The sequence below is a fragment of the Oncorhynchus tshawytscha genome, linkage group LG26 (genome assembly GCF_018296145.1).
Source record: "Oncorhynchus tshawytscha isolate Ot180627B linkage group LG26, Otsh_v2.0, whole genome shotgun sequence".
Lineage (NCBI taxonomy): Eukaryota > Metazoa > Chordata > Actinopteri > Salmoniformes > Salmonidae > Oncorhynchus > Oncorhynchus tshawytscha.
In genome coordinates, this window is record NC_056454.1 from 1,123,729 (window position 1) to 1,146,030 (window position 22,302).

The following is a 22,302-nucleotide window of genomic DNA, read 5'->3' on the forward strand; positions in this document are numbered from 1 at the left end:
CATTGAGATGAGAGCTTGTTGTTTGAACTCATGAGGCATTTATACGAATCAATGGGTACATATCATTAATTTAAAAGTCCAAAAATGAATTTAGCAACTGCTGATTGTCCCTTTAAATGGGGAGGCACTCCAGTGATCACCCCCAGCCCTGAGAGGCAGAGAGAAAAAGAGGCAGGGAGAGAGAGAAAGGCAAAGAGGCAAAGAGTGAGAGAGAGAGAGAGAGCTGCCTGCCTGGACGGATGCGTCGGAAACCTCCCACGAGGGGCCCCATGTAATTAGATGCATGCTGTTCAAGCTAGAGTATATTGTCTTCCCGTTGCCTATGAAGCCTCCACCCACTGGCCCACCCTACATTTAGCAGATCATGTGATGGGGGCGGGCAAGCTAAGTCATTTGCAAGTACAACAGTTCTCTGTGCAGCTCCCCATTCATTTCCTGAGAACTGCAAGAGCTCAGCAGCTGAGAGACAGAAGGGGAGGGAGCTGCACGCAGGAGTGAGAGAGAGAGGAGCAAAAGAGAGAGGACTGGAGAAGGGAAAACCGTTTTCTACGGCTCTGCAGCTTCTGACAAGGTCTGTGGAAACGTTTCCTCCTTCTTCTGTTCTTCTCATGCTGTGGTTCTCATTTGTCATGCTTGTGGGATTGTGTGTGTGTGTGGTTCAGCTGTCATTGCTGTGTCCAGCCTTATGACAACTCCTGGTCATCTACCTACATACTGCACACTGCCTGGCTGCCTGTGTGTGCCATTGTGCACTGTAAAACTTTTCCCTGTAAATGTACAGTACTATTTTCCTTACTGTAAAACATATTACAGCATACAGCATCCCTGCTGTAAATGTATAGCAGGGATGCTGTAATGTTTTATTATTAGAGATTAGTAACGTGAAATATATTACAGCTTCTCTGCTGTAAAGCAAAATTACAGCATTGAACTGGCAACTCAGGTGCCAGGATTATGCTGTAAATTTACAGGGCAAGTCTCACTGAAAAGTAAATGTAGGAAAACAATACATTTGTACATAAAATACATTTATTCAAATTGGTAACAAAATGAACTGCAAATGAACAACAGAATGGAAAATAGAAGTAACAGTTAACATGTGTAACCAAATAAGAGCATCATTGCAACACTTATTTTAAAACTATATTGTATGTGGGTGGTGTGGGGGAGCGAGAGATTGGGTACAATTCTAGATCTACGATCAGGGGCAACTCTATCCGGTGTAAGGGGATTCAGAGGCAGTAAAACACAACGGGACAGTTTGGGCAGGAGAGCATCCAGGAGAGAGAAGTCAGCACAGCATCAGGTGTTCCTTATGAGGCTCCCTAACAATCCTCCTCAGTTCTGATTTGACAGCTCTTCTCACCCCTATGACAAGCCTGGAAAAATAAAGAATAGATTGAGAGACAGAGAGCACCGGGGCTGTTACTATGTAGGTAAAAAGACAGGTGACAAGGGACATATCAAGCTTGTGTTGTGTGAGTACTTACCTCACTAGAGGTCGTCATTCAAACTCAGTAAGCTCTTGGAAGAATGAGGCAATGGGGTTGAAAACAGCTGCTTCCTCTGGGCCACCTTGTCATGCACTTTGTCCCTTCTTCTGGTTTCATCATCTTTGGTTGATTCGAGACAGGAATCTGTACAGCTATATCCAATACTGTTTATGAAATACATTGAGGCACTGAACAAATACAAATAAGACAGCTACTGTAGATACTGTACACCTACTTCAAACCCTAGTTAACTATATAATAAAATATTGATATAAGCCTAAACAATAACACATTATTTGACCAAACTTACATGTTCCTTTCTTTCAGTGCCACCAAATGTTTGTATACTACTGTTGAAGTGAGAAGGTTTAGCTGATACTAAGACATTATTTAACAATGCTGTTTAAATTAAACAAATGGAAAGGGTTAGAGGCTGTGCGGACACTCCTGGCCTGTAAAATGATGACGTACGTTGCGCAGCCGAGAGCCAGGTGAACCGAATCACAGGGTTGTGACAGCTAAGGACACTGTCCCAGTGTGGTTGCAGTTCGTGCTCTCCCCATTGAGCAGACTGTATCATGGTGACGTCTAGATGGCAAACAATATTAGTTATTCCTTGTGTAGCCTGCTGTCTTACTTGAAGTATAATCCTGGGAGTAAAACAAACTGCCTCGTTACTAGCTACCGCCGGCGACACAGATACAGCTGTCCGTATTTTACATTTAAAAAAAAATGTTATTTAACCTTTATTTAACTAGGCAAGTCAGTTAAGAACAAATTATTATTTTACAATGACGGCCTACCCCGGCCAAACCCTCCACTAACCCGGACGATGCTGGGCCAATTGTGTGCTGCCCTATGGGACACCCGATCATGGCCGGTTGAGATACAGCCCGGGATCAAACCAGGGTCTGTAGTGACTCCTCTAGCACTGAGATGCAGTGCCTTAGATTGCTGTGCAACTCAAGAGCCTGTATACACACCCCTTGTACACACCTTTTGGATTCACACCCCTTGACTTTTTCACCTAAATTTGTTTTGTCACTAGCCTATACACAATACCCCATAACGTCAAAGTGGATTTATGTTTTTTGAAGATTTTACAAATTAATATAACATGAAAAGCTGAAATGTCTTGAGTCAGTAAGTATTCAACCCCTTTGCTATGGCAAGCCTAAATAAGTTCAGGAGTAAAAATGTACTTAACAAGTCTCAAAGTTGCATGGACTCACTCTGTGTGCAATAATAGTGTTTAACATGATTTCTGAATGACTACCTCATCTCTGTACCCCACACACACATACAATTATCTGTAAGGTCTCTCAGTCGAGCAGTGAATTTCAAACACAGATTCAATCACAAAGACCAGGGAGATTTCCCAATGACTCGCAAAGAAGAGCAGCTATTGACAGATGGGTAAAAAAGTTATTAATTACATTACGGATGTTGCATCAATACACCCAGTCACTACAAAGATACAGGTGTCCTTTCTATCTCAGTTGCCGGAGAGGAAATTTCACAATGATTCTAATAGTGACTTTCAAACAGTTACAGAGTTTAATGACTGTGATAGGAGAAAACTGAGGATGTATCCACAATACTAACCTAATTGTGTGAAAAGAAGGAAGCCAATACAGAATACAAATGTTCCACCAAAACATTACAACAAGGTACTAAAGTAGTACTACAAAAATGTGGCAAAGCAATTAACTTTTTGTCCTGAATAAAAAGTGTTATTTTGGGGGCAAAACAACAAATTACACAGGTGCAGCTTCTGCTGGGGACAGTAATTTTTTAATATGTTTTTTATTTAACCAGGTAGGCAAGTTGAGAACAAGTTCTCATTTACAACTGCGACCTGGCCAAGATAAAGCATAGCAGGTTGACACATGGAAAGTTATACAGTACATGGAGTAAAACAAACATACAGTCAATAATACAGTAGAAAAATAAGTCTATATACAATGTGAGCAAATGAGTTGAGATAAGGGAGGTAAAGGCAAAAAACAGGCCATGGTGGCGAAATAAATACAATATAGCAAGTAAAACACTGGAATGGTAGATTTGACAGTAGATGAGTGTGCAAAGTAGAAATACTGGGGTGCAAAGGAGCAAAATAAATAAATACAGTAGAGGAAGAGGTAGTTGTTTGGGCTATTTATAGATGGGCTATGTACAGGTGCAGTGATCTGTGGGCTGCTCAAAGCTAGTGAGGGAGATAAGTGTTTCCAGTTTCAGAGATTTTTGTAGTTCGTTCCAGTCATTGGCAGCAGAGAACTGGAAGGAGAGGCCAAAGGAGGAATTGGCTTTGGGGGTGACAAGTGAGATATGCCTGCTGGAACGCGTGCTACGGGTGGGTGAAGCTATGGTGACCAGCGAACAGAGATAAGGTGGGACTTTACCTAGCAGGGTCTTGTAGATGACCTGGAGCCAGTGGGTTTGGGGACGAGTATGAATCGAGCGCCAGCTAATGAGAGCGTACAGGTCGCAGTGGTGGGTAGTATATGGGACTTTGGTGACAAAACAGAAGGCACTGTGATAGACTGCATCCAATTTGTTGAGTAGGGTGTTGGAGGCTATTTTGTAAATGACATCGCCAAAGTCAAGGATCGGTAAGATGGTCAGTTTTACAAGGGTAGGTTTGGCAGCATGAGTGAAGGATGCTTTGTTGCGAAATCTAGAATTGGCTTCCTATTTAACGTTAGATTGGAGATGTTTTATGTGAGTCTGGAGGGAGAGTTTACAGTCTAACCAGACACCTAGGTACTTGTAGTTGTCCACATATTCTAACTCAGAACCGTCCAGAATAGTGATGCTGGGCGGGCGGGCAGGTGCAGGCACAGATTGGTTGAAGAGCATGCATTTAGTTTTACTTGCATTTTAGAGCAGTTGGAGGCCACAGAAGGAGAGTTGTATGGCATTGAAGCTCGTCTGCAGGATTATTAACACAGAGTCCAAAGAAGGGCCAGAAGTATACAGAATGGTGTCGTGTACGTAGAGGTGGACCAGAGACTCACCAGCAGCAAGAGCGACATCATTGATATATACAGGGAAGAGAGTCTGCCCAAGAATTGAATCCTGTGTCACCCCCATAGAGAGTGCCAGAGGCCCGGACAACAGGCCCTCAGTTCTGACACACTGAACTCTGTCGGAGAAGTAGTTGGTGAACCAGGCGAGGCAATCATTTGAGAAGCCAAGGCTGTTGAGTCTGCCGATGAGGATGTGGTGATTGACAGAGTCGAAAGCCTTGGCCAGGTCAATGAATACGGCTGCACAGTATTGTTTCTTATCGATGGCGGTTAAGATATCGTTTAGAACCTTGAGCGTGGCTGAGGTGGACCCATGACCAGCTCTGAAACCAGATTGCATAGCAGAGAAGGTACGGTGGGATTTGAAATGGTCGGTGATCGGATGTTAACTTGGCTTTCGAAGACCTTAGAACGGCAGGGTAGAATAGATATCGGTCTGCAGCAGTTTAGGTCTAGAGTGTCTCCCTCTTTGAAGAGGGGGATGACCGCAGCTGCTTTCCAATCTTTGGGAATCTCAGACAACATGAAAGAGAGGTTGAACAGGCTAGTAATAGGGGTTGCAACAATTTCGGCAGATAATTTTAGAAAGAAAGGGTCCAGATTGTCTAGCCTGGCTGATTTGTTGGGATCAAGATTTTGCAGCTCTTTCAGAACATCAGCTGACTGAATTTGGGAGAAGGAGAAATGGGGAAGGCTTGGGCGAGTTGCTGTGGGGGGTGCAGTGCTGTTGACCGGGGTAGGGGTGGCCAGGTGGAAAGCATGGAAAGCATTGCCAGCCGTAGAAAAATGCTTATTGAAATTCTCAATTTCATCAGTGGTGACAGAGTTTCCTATCCTCAGTGCAGTGGGCAGCTGGGGGGAGGTGCTCTTATTCTCCATGGACTTTACAATGTACCAGAACTTTTTTGAGTTTGTGTCGCAGAAAGCTAATTCATGCTTGAAAAAGCTATCCTTGGCTTTTCTAACTGCCTGTGTATATTGGTTTCTAACTTCCCTAAAAAGTGGCATTTCACAGGGGCTGTTCGATGCTAATGCAGAACGCCACAGGATGTTTTTGTGTTGGTTAAGGGCAGTCAGATCTGGAGAGAACCAAGGGCTATATTTGTTCCTGCATATTTATGGACATTCTAAAATGTGTACTTTTGTCACACAACACCACAGATGTCTCAAGTTGAGGGAGCATGCAATTGGCATGCTGACTGCAGGAATGTCCACCAGAGCCATTATGAGAGAAAGCCACCTTCATCATTTTAGAGATTTTGGAAGTACATCCAACCGCCAGCCCAGGACCTCCACATCCGGCTTCTTCACCTTTGGGATCGTCTGAGACCAGCCATCCGGACAGCTGATGAAACTGTGGGTTTGCACAACCGAAGAATTTCTGCACAAAGTGTCAGTTTATCTGCGTTCTCGTCATCCTCACCAAGGTCCTCACCTGACTGTAGTTTGGCGTTATAACTGACTTCAGTGGGCAATGGCCACTGCCACTCTGGAGAAGTGTGCTCTTCACGGATGAATCCCGGTTTCAACTGTACCGGGCAGATGGCAGATGTGTGGGCAAGCGGTTTGATGATGTCAACGCTGTGAACAGACTGCCCCATGGGCGCGGTGGAGTTATGGTATGGGCAGGCATAAACTAAGGACAGCGAAAACAAAGCATTTTATTGATGGCAATCTGAATGCACAGAGATACCGTGACGAGATCCTGAGGCCCATTGTCATGCTATTCATCTGCCACCATCACCTCAAGTTTCAGCATGATAATGCACAGCACAAGGATCTGTACACAATTCCTTGAAGCTGGAAAATTCCCAGTTCTTCCATGGCCTGCATATTTACCAGACAGTTCACCCATTGAGCATGTTTGGGAGGCTCTGAATCGACGTGCGGAACATTGTGTTCTATTTCCCACAGCCATTGAAGAGTGGGAAAAAATTCCACAGGCCACCATCAACAGGCTTATCAACTCTATTTGAAGGAGATGTGTTGCTGATGATGGTCACACCAGATACTGACTGGTTTTCTGATCCACACCCATACTTCTTTTTAAAGGTACACTACATTACCAAAAATATGTGGACACCTGCTAGTCGAACATCTCATTCCAAAATCCCGGACATTAATATGGAGTTGTTCCCCCCTTTGCTGCTTTAACAGACTCCACTCTTCTGGGAAAGCTCTCTCCACTAAGTGTTGGAACATTACTGTGGGGACTTTCTTCCATTCAGCCACAAGAACATTAGTGAACTTGGGCACTAATGTTGGGCAATAAGGCCTGGCTCACAGTTGGCGTTCCAATTCCTCCCAAAGGTGTTCGATGGGGTTGAGTTCAAGGCTCTGTGTCAATATCTTCCACACTGATCTCAACAAACCATTTCTGTATTTACCTTGCATTGTGCACGAGGGCATTGTCATGCTAAAACAGGAAAGGGCATTCCCCAAACTGTTGTCACAAAATTGGAATCATTTAGAATGTAATTGTATTCTGTAACGTTAAGATTTCCCTTCACTGGAAGTAAGGGGCCTAGCACAAACCATGAAAAACAGCCCCAGACCATTATTCTTCCTCCACCAAACTTTATAGTTGGCTCTATGCATTCAGTCAGGTAGAGTTCCCCTGGCATCTGCAAACCCAGATTTGTCCATTGGACTGCCAGATGGTGAAGCATGGAATGCATTTTCAATGTTCCAGAGTCCAATGGAGGCAAGCTTTACACACCTCCAGCCGATGCTTGGCAATGCGCATGGTGATCTTATGCTTGTGTGCGGCTGTTTGGCCATGGAAACCCATTTCATGAAGCTCCCAACGAACAGTTGCTTCTAGAGGCAGTTTAGAACTTGGTAGTGAGTGTTGTAACTGAGGACAGACGATTTCTACATGCTACTCGCTTCAGCACTTGGTGGTCCCATGCTGTGAGCTTGTGTGGCCTACCACTTTGCGGTAGAGCCGTTGTTACTCCTAGACATTTCCACTTCATTTGACAGAGGCAGCTCTAGCAGGGCAGAAATTTGATGAACAGACTTGTCGGAAAGGTGACATCGTATGACAGTGCCACATTGAAAGTTACTGAGGCCATTCTTCTGCCAATGTTTCCTTCAGAAACTATTCAGACCCTTGACTTTTTCCACATTTTGTTTCGTTACAGCCTTATTCTAAAATTAATTACATTTTGATAAACCCCATAATTGACAAAGCAAAAACGGGTTTTTAGAAATGTTTGCTAATTTATTACAAATAAGAAACTGAAATATCACATTTGCATAATTATTCAGACCATTTACTCAGTACTACAGTATGTTGAAGCACCTTTGGCAGTGATTACAGCCTTGAGTCTTCTTGGGTATGACGCTACATGCTTGGCACACCTGTATTTGGGGAGTTGCTCCCATTCTTCTCTGCAGATCCTCTCAAGCTCTGTCAGGTTGGATGGGGAGTGATGCTGCACAGCTATTTCCAGGTCACTCCAGAGATGTTTGATCTTGTTGAAGTCTGGGCTCTGACTGGGCCACTCAAGGACATTCAGAGACTTTTTCCCGAAGCCACTCGAACGTTGTCTTGACTGTGTGCTTAGGGTCATTGTCCTGTTGGAAGGGGAACATTCACCCCAGTCTGAGGTCCTGAGCGGTTTGAGCAGGTTTTCATAAAGGGTCTCTCTTTACTTTGCTCCGTTCATTTTTGCCTTGATCCTGACTAGTCTCCCAGTCCCAAAAAATCCCCACAGCATGATGCTGCCACCACCATGCTTCAATCTTGGTTTCATCCGACCAGAAAATCTTGTTTCTCATGGTCTGAGAGTATTTAGGTGCCTTTTGGCACCAAACTCCAAACGGGCTGTTGCCAATAAAGCCTAACTGGTGGAGTGCTGCAGAGATTGTTGTCCTTCTGGAAGGTTCTCCCATCTCCACAGAAGAACTCTAGAGCTCTGTCAGAGTGAGCATTGGGTTCTTGGTCACCTCCCTGACCAAGGCCCTTCTCCCCCGATTGCTCAGATTGGCCAGGCAGCCAGCTCAAGGAAGAGTCTTGGCGGTTCCAAACTTCTTCCATTTAAGATATGATGGAGGCTGCAGAAATGTTTTGGTATCCTTCCCCAAATCTTAGCCTCGACACAATCTTGTCTCGGTGCTCTACAGACAATTCCTTTGACCTCATGGCTTGGTTTTTGCTCTGAGATGCATTGTTAACTGTGGGACCTTATATAGACAGATGTGTGTCTTTCCAAATCATGTCCAATCAATTTAATTTACCACAGGTGGACTCCAATCAAGTTGTAGAAACATCTCAAGGATGATCAATGGAAACAGTATGCACCTGAGCTCAATTTCAAGTCTCATAGCAAAGGGTATTACTGTTGTTCATTTTTTATACATTTGCAACAATTATGGGGTATTGTGTTTAGATAACTGAGGATTTTATTTAATCCATTTTAGAATAAGGCTGTTACATTATAAAATGTTGAAAAATTCAAGGGGTCGGGATACTTTCCTGAAGGCACTGTAGTGTAGCTGTGTTTATTCCCAGTTCGGTGAAATCCATAGATTAGGGCCTAATGAATTTAAACCAATTGACAGATTTCCTTATGAACTCAAAAAAAAGAAGAAAAAAAACGTCCTCTCTCTGTCAACTGCGTTTATTTTCAGAATCCGTAACAGGTTAACGTGTAAATATTTGTATGAACAAGATTCAACAACTGAGACATAAACTGAACAAGTTCCACAGACATGTGACGAACAGACATTTAATAATGTGTCCCTGAACAAAGGGGGGAGGGTCAAAATCCACCAGCTGCATTAAGTACTGCAGTGCATCTCCTCCTCATGGACTGCGCCAATTCTTGCTGTGAGATGTTACCCCACTCTTCCATCAAGGCACCTGCACGTTCCTGGACATTTTTGGGGGGTATGGCCCTAGCCCTCACCCTCCGATCCAACAGGTCCCAGACGTGCTCAATGGGATTGAAATCCGGGCTCTTCACTGGCCATGGCAGAACACTGACATTCCTGTCCTGCAGGAAATCATGCATTGAATGAGCAGCATGGCTGGTGGCATTGTCATGCTAGAGGGTCATGTCAGGATGAGCCGACAGGAAGTGTACCACATGAGGGAGGAGGATGTCTTCCCTGTAATGCACAGCGTTGAGAGTTCCTGCAATGACAACAAGCTCAGTCCGATGATGCTGTGACACACCACCCCAGACCATGATGGACCCTTGACTTCCAAATCCATCCCGCTCCAGAGTACAGGCCTCGGTGTAACGCTCACTCCTTCCACGATAAATGCAAATCTGACCATCACCCCTGGTGAGACAAAACCGCGAATCATCAGTGAAGAGCACTTTTTGCCAGTCCTGTCTGGGCAGGCGACGGTGGGTTTGTGCCCATGGGCGATGTTGTTGCCGGTGAGGACCTGCCTTACAACAGGCCTACAAGCCCTCAATCCAGCCTCTTACAGCCTATTGCGGACAGTCTGAGCACTGATGGAGGGTTGTGCATTCCTGGTGTAACTTGGGCAGTTGTTGTTGCCATCCTGTACCTGTCCCGCAGGTGTGATGTTCAGATGTACCGATCCTGTGCAGGTGTTGTTATACGTGGTCTGCCACTGTGAGGACGATCAGCTGTCCGTTATGTCACCTTGTAGCGCTGTCTTAGGCATCTCACAGTACGGACATTACAATTTATTGCCCTGCCTTGTGTGTGTGTGTGTGTGTGTGTGTGTGTGTGTGTGTGTGTGTGTGTGTGTGTGTGTGTGTGTGTGTGTGTGTGTGTGTGTGTGTGTGTGTGTGTGTGTGTGTGTGTGTGTGTGTGTGTGTGTGTGTGTGTGTGTGTATGCACGGGGCGGGTGGATGGTGTCTTGGATGTCATCGGCAGTGGCTCTGATTTCCAGGGTGTTAATAGTATTGATATTGATGGGTGGCTGTCACCGGGCCCAGAGGCTCAACACAACCCAGGCAGGGCTAGGGGTGGCTGGGGGCTGGCCCTGGCCTGTTCTTTTCAATTACAGGGGACCGGGCCAGAGCTGACAGCAAAGGCATTTGTGCAACAGGGGTTGGGGGCCAGGGAGAGCCAAGGAGGGGAGGGGGGCTGCAAGGGACTGAGGGAGGGAGGGAGGAGACTGAGCACTGACCTCTGTGACCTTACCCCCGTGCTGGAGAGAGGCCCTGCCTTTAACACTGTGACAGCCGCAGGGTGTGCATGTGTTTGTCTGTATGTGTCTGTGTGTGTGTATGTGTGGTGGGTTAGGGGTAGGGAGGGGAGGGGGGTAAGAGCAGATCCACTGCTGCTCAACGGTATTCAGGGAGACAGATTAGTGCCCATTTAAGCTCTCACTTTAAATCTCTTTACCATAGGTCCCCTTGCCTCAGCATTAGTACACTTTATATGGGGTAATATAATGTACTTAGCATTTACACTGAACATAACATTCACATTCATAAAAAATTATATTGATACATATACGGTATAACATATATTACAAATATTTAAAAAAAAATACACAATAACATTGTGTATAAATGTTTTCTATATTTATAATATGTGTTATACTGTATACATAACTGTATTTGGTCATGTTTCCCAGATTTAGCCTAGTTTTGGACTAAAAACATGCCCAATGGAGATGTCCATTGTTAGACCCTTTTTGGAATAGGGCATGCCTTTCATTAAATAGCAGACAACAAATCATTCAGTTGACATTCATTCCGGCTTTAGGCTATGGTGATTTTGTCTATTTGAATGCAGCTGCCACTGTATTGGTGCCATTGGACACTGTTTATCATAGTGCACTATACCTTTATTATGGCTGATAGGTTCAGTACACATCCCTGCATTCCTGCACTCTGTATCAGAAAGTAGGCTGGCCCTCTCTTAAGACTCATAGATCAATGCACTGCTCTCCTTTTGTTTATAAAGGCTCTTGTGCAAACTTCTGCCATACCTTACTTCATTGTTATATTACAGACATACGAGTCATCAGACCCGATCACAGGGGTGGCTAACTCTGGAGATCCCTTCAGTCTCCACGGACTTTGATCGATCTGCATTTAGTTTTTTTGCACCTTAGAGAATTCTAGAGATCATTCCACAAGGTTGGATGTTTCTGTGCCACTAGGGCAGTTTAAACGGCTTGTTGATGACTTTTTACTGATGAAAGTGTTTGTTTTTCATGATCGTGTTTGTAAATGACTTTTCTTACATAACTTTATTGCATTGGATTTGTAAATATTGTGAATTGTATGATTGTGTGAAGGGCTCCATTGAAAAAAAATGCTTTGGTCTCAATGGGATTTCCCTGTGTAAATATATTTAAATTAAATAAAACAGAGTTCAGCCTAGGTAGTCAATTATAAATGACCAATCAGCAACAGACACAGTCTGTCTGTCCAATCACTAACAGACCTATAGGGACATATACTGTAAAATTTAGATTTTTTTTGCCTAATTCCATTTATTTTTTTTTCCCAAATTCTGTTTTCTCTATTTAATTTTTCCAGGCTTCTGTTTTCCCCATCTTTTCAGGTTTCCGCTCTCAAACTCACATATTTTAACAGAAAGACGACTAAACTGGATGCTGTAAGTCCACAACCATGCTTAAAACCACATCAGGAGACAACTTTTGAGGTAAATAATCATGAAATCATTTTTCCAGGTGGGTATAGGATACTTTGCAGTTAATATTTAATTGAGAACATTTTTGGGAAAGCCTTTCCATCTTTACCAGGAGAAGGTTTTCGTTAACATCATCGCGAATGGCTACACAAAGTGTAGACATACTTGCACGTTGCACATGCACAGACAGGGCATTCCTGTGCCGTTTCAGAAAGTTGCAGGAAAATACTGATGCATTTTGTCCATGTTTAACATGACTTGAGAAAATGTATACATTTTCTAATAAGTTCAATACATTTAGTTGATTTCCTACTAAGTTCAATACCTTTTTCAATATTACTGAATTCTGTTTTAATGTCTGGATTCCGTTCCAACCACCTTCTCCGCAACGCAGGTTTGATTGGGCCCTAGACATAGATAGTCTTTCCAATCAGCAATGGACCCAGTCTGTGTCCAATCAACGAAAAAGGACCAATCAGCACTGGACACAGTCAATCAAACCAATCAGCTGTCTAACTGTCCAATCAGCAGCAGACAGTCTACTGGTCCACAAGGTTCATTCCTGTCCAATTATAATTCCTCTACAGGATCCTGCCACCACTGGCATCGGCTGTCTAACACATTGTAATAACATCGACACAGATTGGAGCAATTGTCGACAGATGAAATGTTATGGACTAGCTATTGTATTCTATCACTGATAATTGTTCCAACTAATATTGAATAAACTGACCAGGTCTTGAATTATTTTTTAAAATAATGGATTGGATTTACAGTAGCACCTTTCCAAGTGCTCAGAGGGTAAATGGGTTTAAATATCCTTATCTATGCTGAAAAAAAATATAAACGCAACATGCAACAATTTGACTGACTTACAATTTATATAAGGAAATCAGTCAATTGAAAAACATTCAATAGGCCATAATCGATGGATTTCACATGACTAGGAGCGAGCACAGACATTGGTGGGCCTGGGGAGCCAGCCAATCAGAATGAGTTTTTCCCCACAAAAGGGCTTTATTACAGACAGAAATACTCCTCAGTTTTATCAGCTGTAAGGCAGATGTGAAGGTCCTGGGCTGGCATAGTTACACGTGGTCTGTGGTTGTGAGGTCGGCTGGACATACTGCCAAATTCTCTAAAATGACGTTAGAGGAGGCTTACTGTAGAGATATTAATATTAAATTATCTGGCAAAAGATCTTGTGGACATTCCTGCAGTAAGCATGCCAATTGCGCGCTCCCTGAAAATGTAGACATTTGTGGCATTGTGTTGAACAAAACTGCACATATAATAGTGCCCTTTTATTGTAAAGGTGCACCTCTTTAAGGATCATGCTGTTTAATCAGCTTCTTGATATACTACACCTGTCAGGTGGATGGATTAACTTGGCAAAGGAGAAATGCTCACTAACAGGGATGTAAACACATTTGTGTTATGTAGCAAAATTTGAAAGTGTGTTTTTACATTGGATAAAAGTAAAGACCCAGGGCGAGAAAATGGAATATCATACACTGCAGTTGAGGAACAATGGGAAAGTAATTCTGCTTTGAAAGTTGATGCAGTTCTAACCCTACTTTTGAGAAAATGTATCTTGAATATTTTGGAATACCTACTGGAGAGCTCCTCTTTGTCTACACCCATTCAGCATCAATCACAAACCGCTTAAGCGTTAGCCCAACCATCTCTTTAAGCATTCACATGTCATGTGCTAAACACAGTGAGTAGTTTGGTAAACAACCAAAGATTTCAAGACTTAAAGTGGTAAAAGTAATAGCCTACAGCAAGGAAAAACTCCCAAATAATATTACTACACAGATCATACACATAACGTTAGCTAGTGAGACAGCAAGCTAACGTTTGCTAGCTAGCTGACATTATGCTGTAACTTGCAATGAAAACAACTTTCTGACTAAATGTGAAACTTACAATATCTGAAAATGTAGCTAGACTCTTACCTGTGTATACATGGAATGCTTCATGGCAGACTGTAACCGTTTAACTCTGTTTTATTTGTAGCTACATCTTGTTTGCCAGCGTTGTATCAAGTCACCCCGGTTCACACTGACCGTGGCATGTGTAGAAAGTAGCCCATCACTTTTTTCCAACTGAACTTGGATCAATTCAGGGCATCAATGTTGTTGAGAAAGTAGTATCCTCGATGGCTAATGTTATATCTTTCAAAAACAGCATGGTAGAAAGGACTATCAACACATATTGAGCAGCTCACGTTAAACGACAGATGCATGCTGTCTATAACAGCAGACAGAAGACAGACACACACAATAGCAAGACTCCAGCAACACACACACACACACACACTGTTAAAAAAAACTACATTCAACAAATAATTATTTAGTAACTGGTTCCACATTCTTTTTTATTTAAATACATTTTTCATCCAAAGTGTTACCTAATTGGAGTAAACTAACATTTTAGTTGGCCCAAATTTAGCTCCAATTTATGAAAAATGAGGGCAGGAACACCCACACTGCAAGGGCACAAGGCGAGTCCCAAATGCAGACACAAGAGGCATATGGTTGAGCTCCGATATTTATTATACCAAAAGGGTTAGGCAAAAGGCAGGTCAGAGTCCAAAGAGTTCCAGGCGATAGGCAGGCTCGAGGTCAGATCAGGGAGAGTGGTCAGGCAGGTGGATTCGGCGTACAGACAGGCAAGGGTCAAAACCAGGAGGGCTAGGAAAAAACAAAGACTGGGAAAAATAGGAGCTAGGAGAAATGCTGGTTGACTTGGCAAAACAAGACAAACTGGCACAGAGATACAGGAAACACAGGGATAAAGACACCGGGGACTAATGGGGAAAAGAAGAGACAGGTGGGTGGAGACAATAACAAAGACAGGTGACACATATCAGGGCGTGACACACACACACAGTGCTTTTAACATACAATGTTTCCAACGTATATATTTGACACATGTTGACATCCATGATGACATTGTGCATGTTAATTTATACAGTTAATTATTATTCACCATGTCCTCACCAGGTATTTGAATCATGGCATTCCGATCTTCCTGCTACGCCACCATGTCTATGTCAGTCTTCAGTTAATCTGTCTATTCTTTCATCCTTGATTTGATTTACTTATTTTAGGGTTTTCCGTTTTAATGTTGCTACAAAGTAATAATTTTTACAATTCTGTGTACTTTTAAAGCTTAGACACACCGGTAGGATTGTTAAGCGTATGCCTGCCTACAATACTTAGCACCACTGAACAGAGTGTTGGCAGTCAATCTCTTTTGTGTTCACACTGCAAAGACCTTGGAAATCGTCAGCCACTCAGACTTGTTAACCTCTCTAGGGTATGTGGGGCGCTAGAAATCCCATCTGGCCAACATCCAGTGAGATTGCAGAGCGCCAAATTCAATGCTCATCATACAAATTAAAAAAAAAAAACATATTTTACATAGGTTTAAAGATTAACTTCTGGTTAATCAAACTACGGTCTAGAAGAAAAAGAAACGCACACCTATTTAGACGAGGTGCTGGCTAGCGGAGTAGAAACTTGAAAATAAAAGAAAGCTGCACACTCTTGGAGCTCAGATGCAAAAATTTAATACCAACGTTTCGACAGCCAAGCTGTCTTCATCAGGGTATAATCACAAACACTGCGGGATGACTCGTTTATATAGTGTCAAAAGACACAGGTGTCTGTAATCATGGCCAGGAGTGGCCTAATATCATTGGTTAATAATCAAATATTAAAATGTCATACAAAGAACAGCATACAAACAAATGGATAGCATACGATCATAGATTAATTTGACTATACAAGTTTACACACAATTACAATGGCAAAGTCACAATAATCACAAGAATGGCTTCAGATCAAAGTCTACGTTGAGACCGAAGGGCGCAACTAGGGTGTCAGATTTACAAAATGCTTTTCGGCGAAAGCATACCTAGCCCAAAACATACCTAGCCCAGAACATACATAGCCCAGTTGACAAATTATTACAAACAGTAACAAGCCAAGCAGAAGCATTACAAAACTCAGAAATAGAGATAAAATGAATCCCTTACCTTTGATAATCTTCATATGGTGGCATTCAGAAGACATTAATTTACTCAATAAATGTTATTTTTGTTCAATAAAGTCTCTTTATATCCAAAAACCTCCAAATTGTATCCGTAAAGTTCATAGAAACATGTCAAACGATATTTATATTCAATCCTCAGGTTGTTTTTAGCCTAAATGATCTATACATTTTCAACCGGACAATAACGTTGTCAATATAAAAGGTAAACAAGAAATGCACTCTCTCGGGATTGCGCATGAATAAGCTCTGTGACACGGTAGGGTCCACTCATTCAGACTGGTCTTACTCCCTCATTTGTAAGAATAGAAGCCTGAAACAATTTCTAAAGACTGTTGACATCTAGTGGAAGGCATAGGAACTGCAAATTGAGTCCTAAGTCAATGGATACTGTGATGGCATTGAATAGAAAACTACAAAACCCCCCCCAAAAAATTCCTGAATGGATTTTTCTCAGGTTTTCGCCCGCCAAATCAGTTCTGTTATACACAGACACTATTTGAACAGTTTTGGAAACTTTAGAGTGTTTTCTAACCAAATATACAAGTTATATGCATATCATATCTTCTGGGCCCGAGTAGCAGGCCGTTTAATTTGGGCATGCTTTTCATCCAAAATTCAGAATGCTGCCCCCTACCCTAGAGAGGTTAAAATACTCCAAACCAGAAGGTGGCCAGTAGCGTTGTTTGGCAATGCATATCCCTGCACTTTGCTTATGGTATAGATTACAATCTGCGCAAATGTTGTGATTTTGTACAAAGCCTTTGTTGATACTAACCACAGCTAGATAACTACCTTGCAAGATGACGAAGAAACAATTTAATTCACTCTCCATAATCCCATACTGCCAGTGCCAGCCCATAGTCAAATGTTTAGCTAGGTGAAACTTCGACCGAAAAGTTGAGTAAACAAAAAAAAGGCTGTGGAACAAGATACTAAGTTACATTTTTTATTTTATTTAACCTTTATTTAACCCTAAATTAACACACACACACACACACACACACACACACACATAAATGATGCTGTGAAATGATTTGGTGAGAATATTGTTGAAATCAGAATCACATTAGCTAATCTGAAATTGATTGCTGGTGACCGCCGCTTCTAGTCTTGCTGTATGTACAGTACATTATATTTAATTACATACTTTTTTAAATTAAGTGGTCGGCATGTTTCATTGAGAAATTTTGGAATATTCATAAATGTATTAATTTCTGATTTATTACAGTATAGGCTATTTATCAGCAGTGGGAATCAAGAAAAAACATTTAAACATCAACTTCAGTAGATGGTTATACAATCAAATCTTCATATAAGATTGAGATGTTTCCTGAGTGTGAAATATATAAACAATCTGAAATGTGTGTGTGTTTAGGTGTGTATGGATATAAAGGCCATCATCCCTACTAATTTCGACATCCGTTAAGTTGACAAAATGTTCTTTCTACGTGTCCTCATGTGTAATCAATCCTTGACCTCAGGTCCAGCCCATGTTTGTTTACTAAAGCTGTAGGGTGTGTGTGTGTGTGTGTGTGGGGGGGGGGGTGGATTATGCAAACACCCACACAGTCAGAGGTGGAGGAAGGGGTGAAAGTGGAGGATCTGGTTCTAGTTGTTGATACAGACAGAAACATTAGTATCATCTGACACCATTGGCAAACTCTCTTAAATACCACACCACATCAAATCAAATTTTATTTGTCACATGTGCCGAATACAACAGGTGTAGTAGACCTTACAGTGAAATGCCTACTTACAAGCCCTTAACCAACAATGCTTTAAGCAGTTTTAAGTAAAACACAGATAAGTAAAAAAAATAAAAATAAAACTTATCAATAGCGAGGCTATATACAGGGGGTACTGGTAGGTACACCTGGTTCTTTGTTCAGATTCTCTCCTCAAAAAGTGTGGAATCCTCTCATTTTTCCAGGCCAGTGTGTTAGTTTTGAGCTATTGGACTAGGGGAAATTGAGAAAAGTGAGAGTGCCAGCCCACTTGTTGTGCAATCAAACGTATTTAAGCCTGTCTTGCTTGAGGAAAGAAAGAAAATGCATTATGGATTTCTGAAACAGATAGCAGCAAAGTGACAATCAAGGACAAACAACAGTGTACACATAGAGTAGCGAAAAGAAGCAAAGGTACTCTGTCCCTACCTCACAGTCTTACCATTGTGCGTGGAATAAAAATAAAACAACTTCGACAAAAATATTCAGCCACACGGACAAAAACTGAAGGACATAAAAAGGACTGCAGAACTACAAAAAAAAGACAAACACTGAAGGACAAACTATACTTATGCTTAGAAAGTCCTGTGAAAAACAGAGCACATTTACGTTCTCACACATTCCCCCAAAATCCTTAACATTTGGCTTTAAAAGTTATGGATAGAATGCTTAGTGCTTAGACATAGAGAGACATATCGTCTCCAAAATCAATATTTTCCTGAATTTAACCTTACTTCTCACTGTAACCCTAACCTTCACCTCTAGTCTAGGCTATAACATAATCTAGGCTATGACATGTTTGTTAAGGTTCCTTGGACTGGGCTGTATGAGGTGAGGTGAGCCACTAGGAATTATGACAAACGTCTTTGGGACCTGGTCCTTGTTCTAATACTGTAGAAGTAATCACAGATGTATTCACAGATCTCACCTGTTGCTTACGAAGCATGTGACAAATACTATTTTATTTTATTTGTTGCGTGATTGAACTTTAAAAGTAATTTCCAGTTTAGCTGACATATACAGCATTGACCGTGAATGCAGACTCCGTCAATACGGTAACATTGCCTTTAAATATCAATCATGCTACAACCCAGATCTTCTGTGCTACGGATTAAATCGAGCCCTTACGCAAACATTTGAGTACATGAGCAACCGAAGTAAACACAGCTGCTGGTTTTATTAAGTGGGGCAAGAATACTGGAATGTGTCAAACTTAGCGGAATTTTTTTTTCTCCTGTTTTTAAAAATAGCCGCAGTAAAATTTGATATAATGAGTGTCAGTGAGTAAGAATGTTTTCCTTGGTACGGTATTGTCTGTTTCCATGCACTCAGTCTGTGTGTGTGTGTGTGTGTGTGTGTGTGTGTGTGTGTGTGGGGGGGGGGATTGTGTGTGTGGATGTGGAGGTTTACAAGGTGTCAGCGTAAATGCTAAGTGAGGTCTGATAGTGTTACCATTCCGTGAGGCTGCATGGATAGGGCTCGATAGGACTCCATAAGAACATTAAAGTGTGCGTGTGTGTGTTTGTGTGTGTGTGCATGTTAGAGAGAATGAATGTGCTTTTTGTAATTCTTTGAGGGTATGAGTTTGTGTGCTCATTTGTGTTTATAGTTACTGTACATGTAAACACTTATTTTTCTACCGTGGCAATGTATCCATACAGTATAATATATACGGGTTATGAACTTCCATGCATACTTGAGCATGCATTTTTATTTTATTTATTTATTATTATATATATTTTTTAACCCTACCACCCTTCGCCTAATTGGAGTAAACTAACAGACAACAACACTTAGGCTTCTATTTCCAGCTTATACATACTGTATATACAGAAATATTTGATGAAACTGGCTCTCATGAGGACCGCCACAGGAATTGGGTTTTTGGATACTACCTGATTCCATATGTGTTATTTCATAGTTTTAATGTCTTCACTATTATTCTACAATGTAGAAAATAGTAAAAATAAAGAAAACCCCTTGAATGAGTAGGTGTGTCCAAACTTTTGACTGGTACTGTATACAGTGGGGCAAAAAAGTATTTAGTCAGCCACCAATTGTACAAGTTCTCCAACTTAAAAAGATGAGAGAGGCCTGTGATTTTCATCATAGGTACACTTCACCTATGACAGACAAAATTAGGAAAACTAGGAAAATCTAGAAAATCACATTGTAGGATTTTGAATGAATTTATTTGCAAATTATGGTGGAAAATAAGTATTTGGTCAATAACAAAAATGTATCTCAATACTTTGTTATATACCCCTTGTTGGCAATGAAAGAGGTCAAACGTTTTCTGTAAGTCTTCACAAGGTTTTCACACACTGTTGCTGGTATTTTGGCCCATTCCTCCATGCAGATCTCCTCTAGAGCAGTGTTGTTTTGGGGCTGTTGCTGGGCAAACACGGACTTTCAACTCCCTCCAAAGATTTTCTATGGGGTTAAGATCTGGAGACTGGCTAGGCCACTCCAGGGCCTTGAAATGCTTCTTACGAAGCCACTCCTTCGTTGCCCGAGCGGTGTGTTTGGGATCATTGTCATGCTGAAAGACCCAGCCACGTTTCACCTTCACAATGCCCTTGCTGATGGAAGGAGGTTTTTACTCAAAATCTCACGTTACATGGCCCCATTCATTCTTTCCTTTACACGGATCAGTCGTCCTGGTCCCTTTGCAGAAAAACAGCCCCAAAGCATGATGTTTCCACCCCCATGCTTCACAGTAGGTGTGGTGTTCTTTGGAGGCAACTCAGCATTCTTTGTCCTCCAAACACGACGAGTTGAGTTTTTACCAAAAAGTTATATTTTGGTTTCATCTGACCATATGACATTCTCCCAATCTTCTTCTGGATCATCCAAATGCTCTCTAGCAAACTTCAGACGGGCCTGGACATGTACTGGCTTAAGCAGGGGGACACGTCTGCCACTGCAGGATTTGAGTCCCTGGCGGAGTAGTGTGTTACTGATGGTAGGCTTTGTTACTCTGGTCCCAGCTCTCTGCAGGTCATTCACTAGGTCCCCCCGTGTGGTTCTGGGATTTTTGCTCACTGTTCTTGTGATCATTTTAAACCCACGGGGTGAGATCTTGCGTGGAACCCCAGATCGAGGGAGATTATCAGTGTTCTTGTATGTCTTCCATTTCCTAATAATTGCTCCCACAGTTGATTTCTTCAAACCAAGCTGCTTACCTATTGCATATTCAGTCTTCCCAGCCTGGTGCAGGTCTACAATTTTGTTTCTGGTGTCCTTTGACAGCTCTTTGGTCTTGGCCATAGTGGAGTTTGGAGTGTGACTGTATGAGGTTGTGGACAGGTGTCTTTCATACTGATAACAAGTTCAAACAGGTGCCATTAATACAGGTAACGAGTGGAGGACAGAGGAGCCTCTTAAAGAAGTTACAGGTCTGTGAGAGCCAGAAATCTTGCTTGTTTGTAGGTGACCAAATACTTATTTTCCACCATAATTTGCAAATAAATTCATTAAAAATCCTACAATGTGATTTTCTGGATTTTTTTTTCTCATTTTGTCTGTCATAGTTGAAGTGTACATATGATGAAAATTACAGGACTCTCTCTTTTTAAGTGGGAGAACTTGCACAATTGGTGGCTGACTAAATACTTTTTTTTGCCCCACTGTATGTAGCCAATATAAAGGAAGAGAAGCTTAGGCCTAACCCCAGAGAGAAAGAGAGATGCCGGTGGCATGCTACGACACCGACATGCATTTCTTTATGATGGCTACTGCATCTGCTAGACGTACAGAAGGAGTGTCATTTTCTTTCAGAATATTATAAAATTACGCATTATATTGTTAGTCGTATAATCTAACTCTGGTAGGCCTGAAACATTTATCCTTCCCTCAAGTTCACCTATCGGAGTCAGTTGTAGCGCTGGGGTGCACTGCTTTCATATTGTAGGCCTGCAGTAGCTAAAGATTAACAACAGCCACACCATACCAAACCTTCACAAACATTTCTAAACTTGACTTGGGTTATATCAAAAGTAAGTCAAGCCATTGTTTATCGGGAAAATACAAGCAGAAGAGCGAATGTAAACCATAGAAAAAACACACTACCCTCCCCTGTGGCCCCCCAAAAACACACTACCCTCCCCTGTGGCCCCCCAAAAACACGCAAAACTCCTCTATTTTGGACCCCCCACCCGTAATTTCGATCTGTCCCTTTTGGATCCCAATATATATTTAAATAAAGATGTAATGTGAATTGTGAAATGTTAATTATGTATCGGTAACACATTTCATCCTTGGCTACTCAATTAATTTCTCTACTGGGAGAATAAAGACTAATTTGAATATAACAGCACTATTAGATACAAAGGTGTTATCTAGAACCATAGGATAAACGTTTGAAGAACCCCTTTTGATTCCAGTAAGAAC

At 41.9% G+C, this 22,302-nt stretch overlaps 1 protein-coding gene across 1 annotated transcript in view; it reads left to right on the forward strand.

The window, feature by feature from the left end:
- The first annotated feature begins 365 nt into the window (after positions 1-365).
- The window catches only part of klf12b (Kruppel-like factor 12b), a 161,981-nt gene continuing 140,044 nt past the window's right edge, over positions 366-22,302 (forward strand). The window contains exon 1 of the mRNA XM_024388631.2: positions 366-571. The gene's annotated coding sequence lies outside the window, so the exon portion shown is untranslated. The remainder of the gene's footprint in view (positions 572-22,302) is intronic.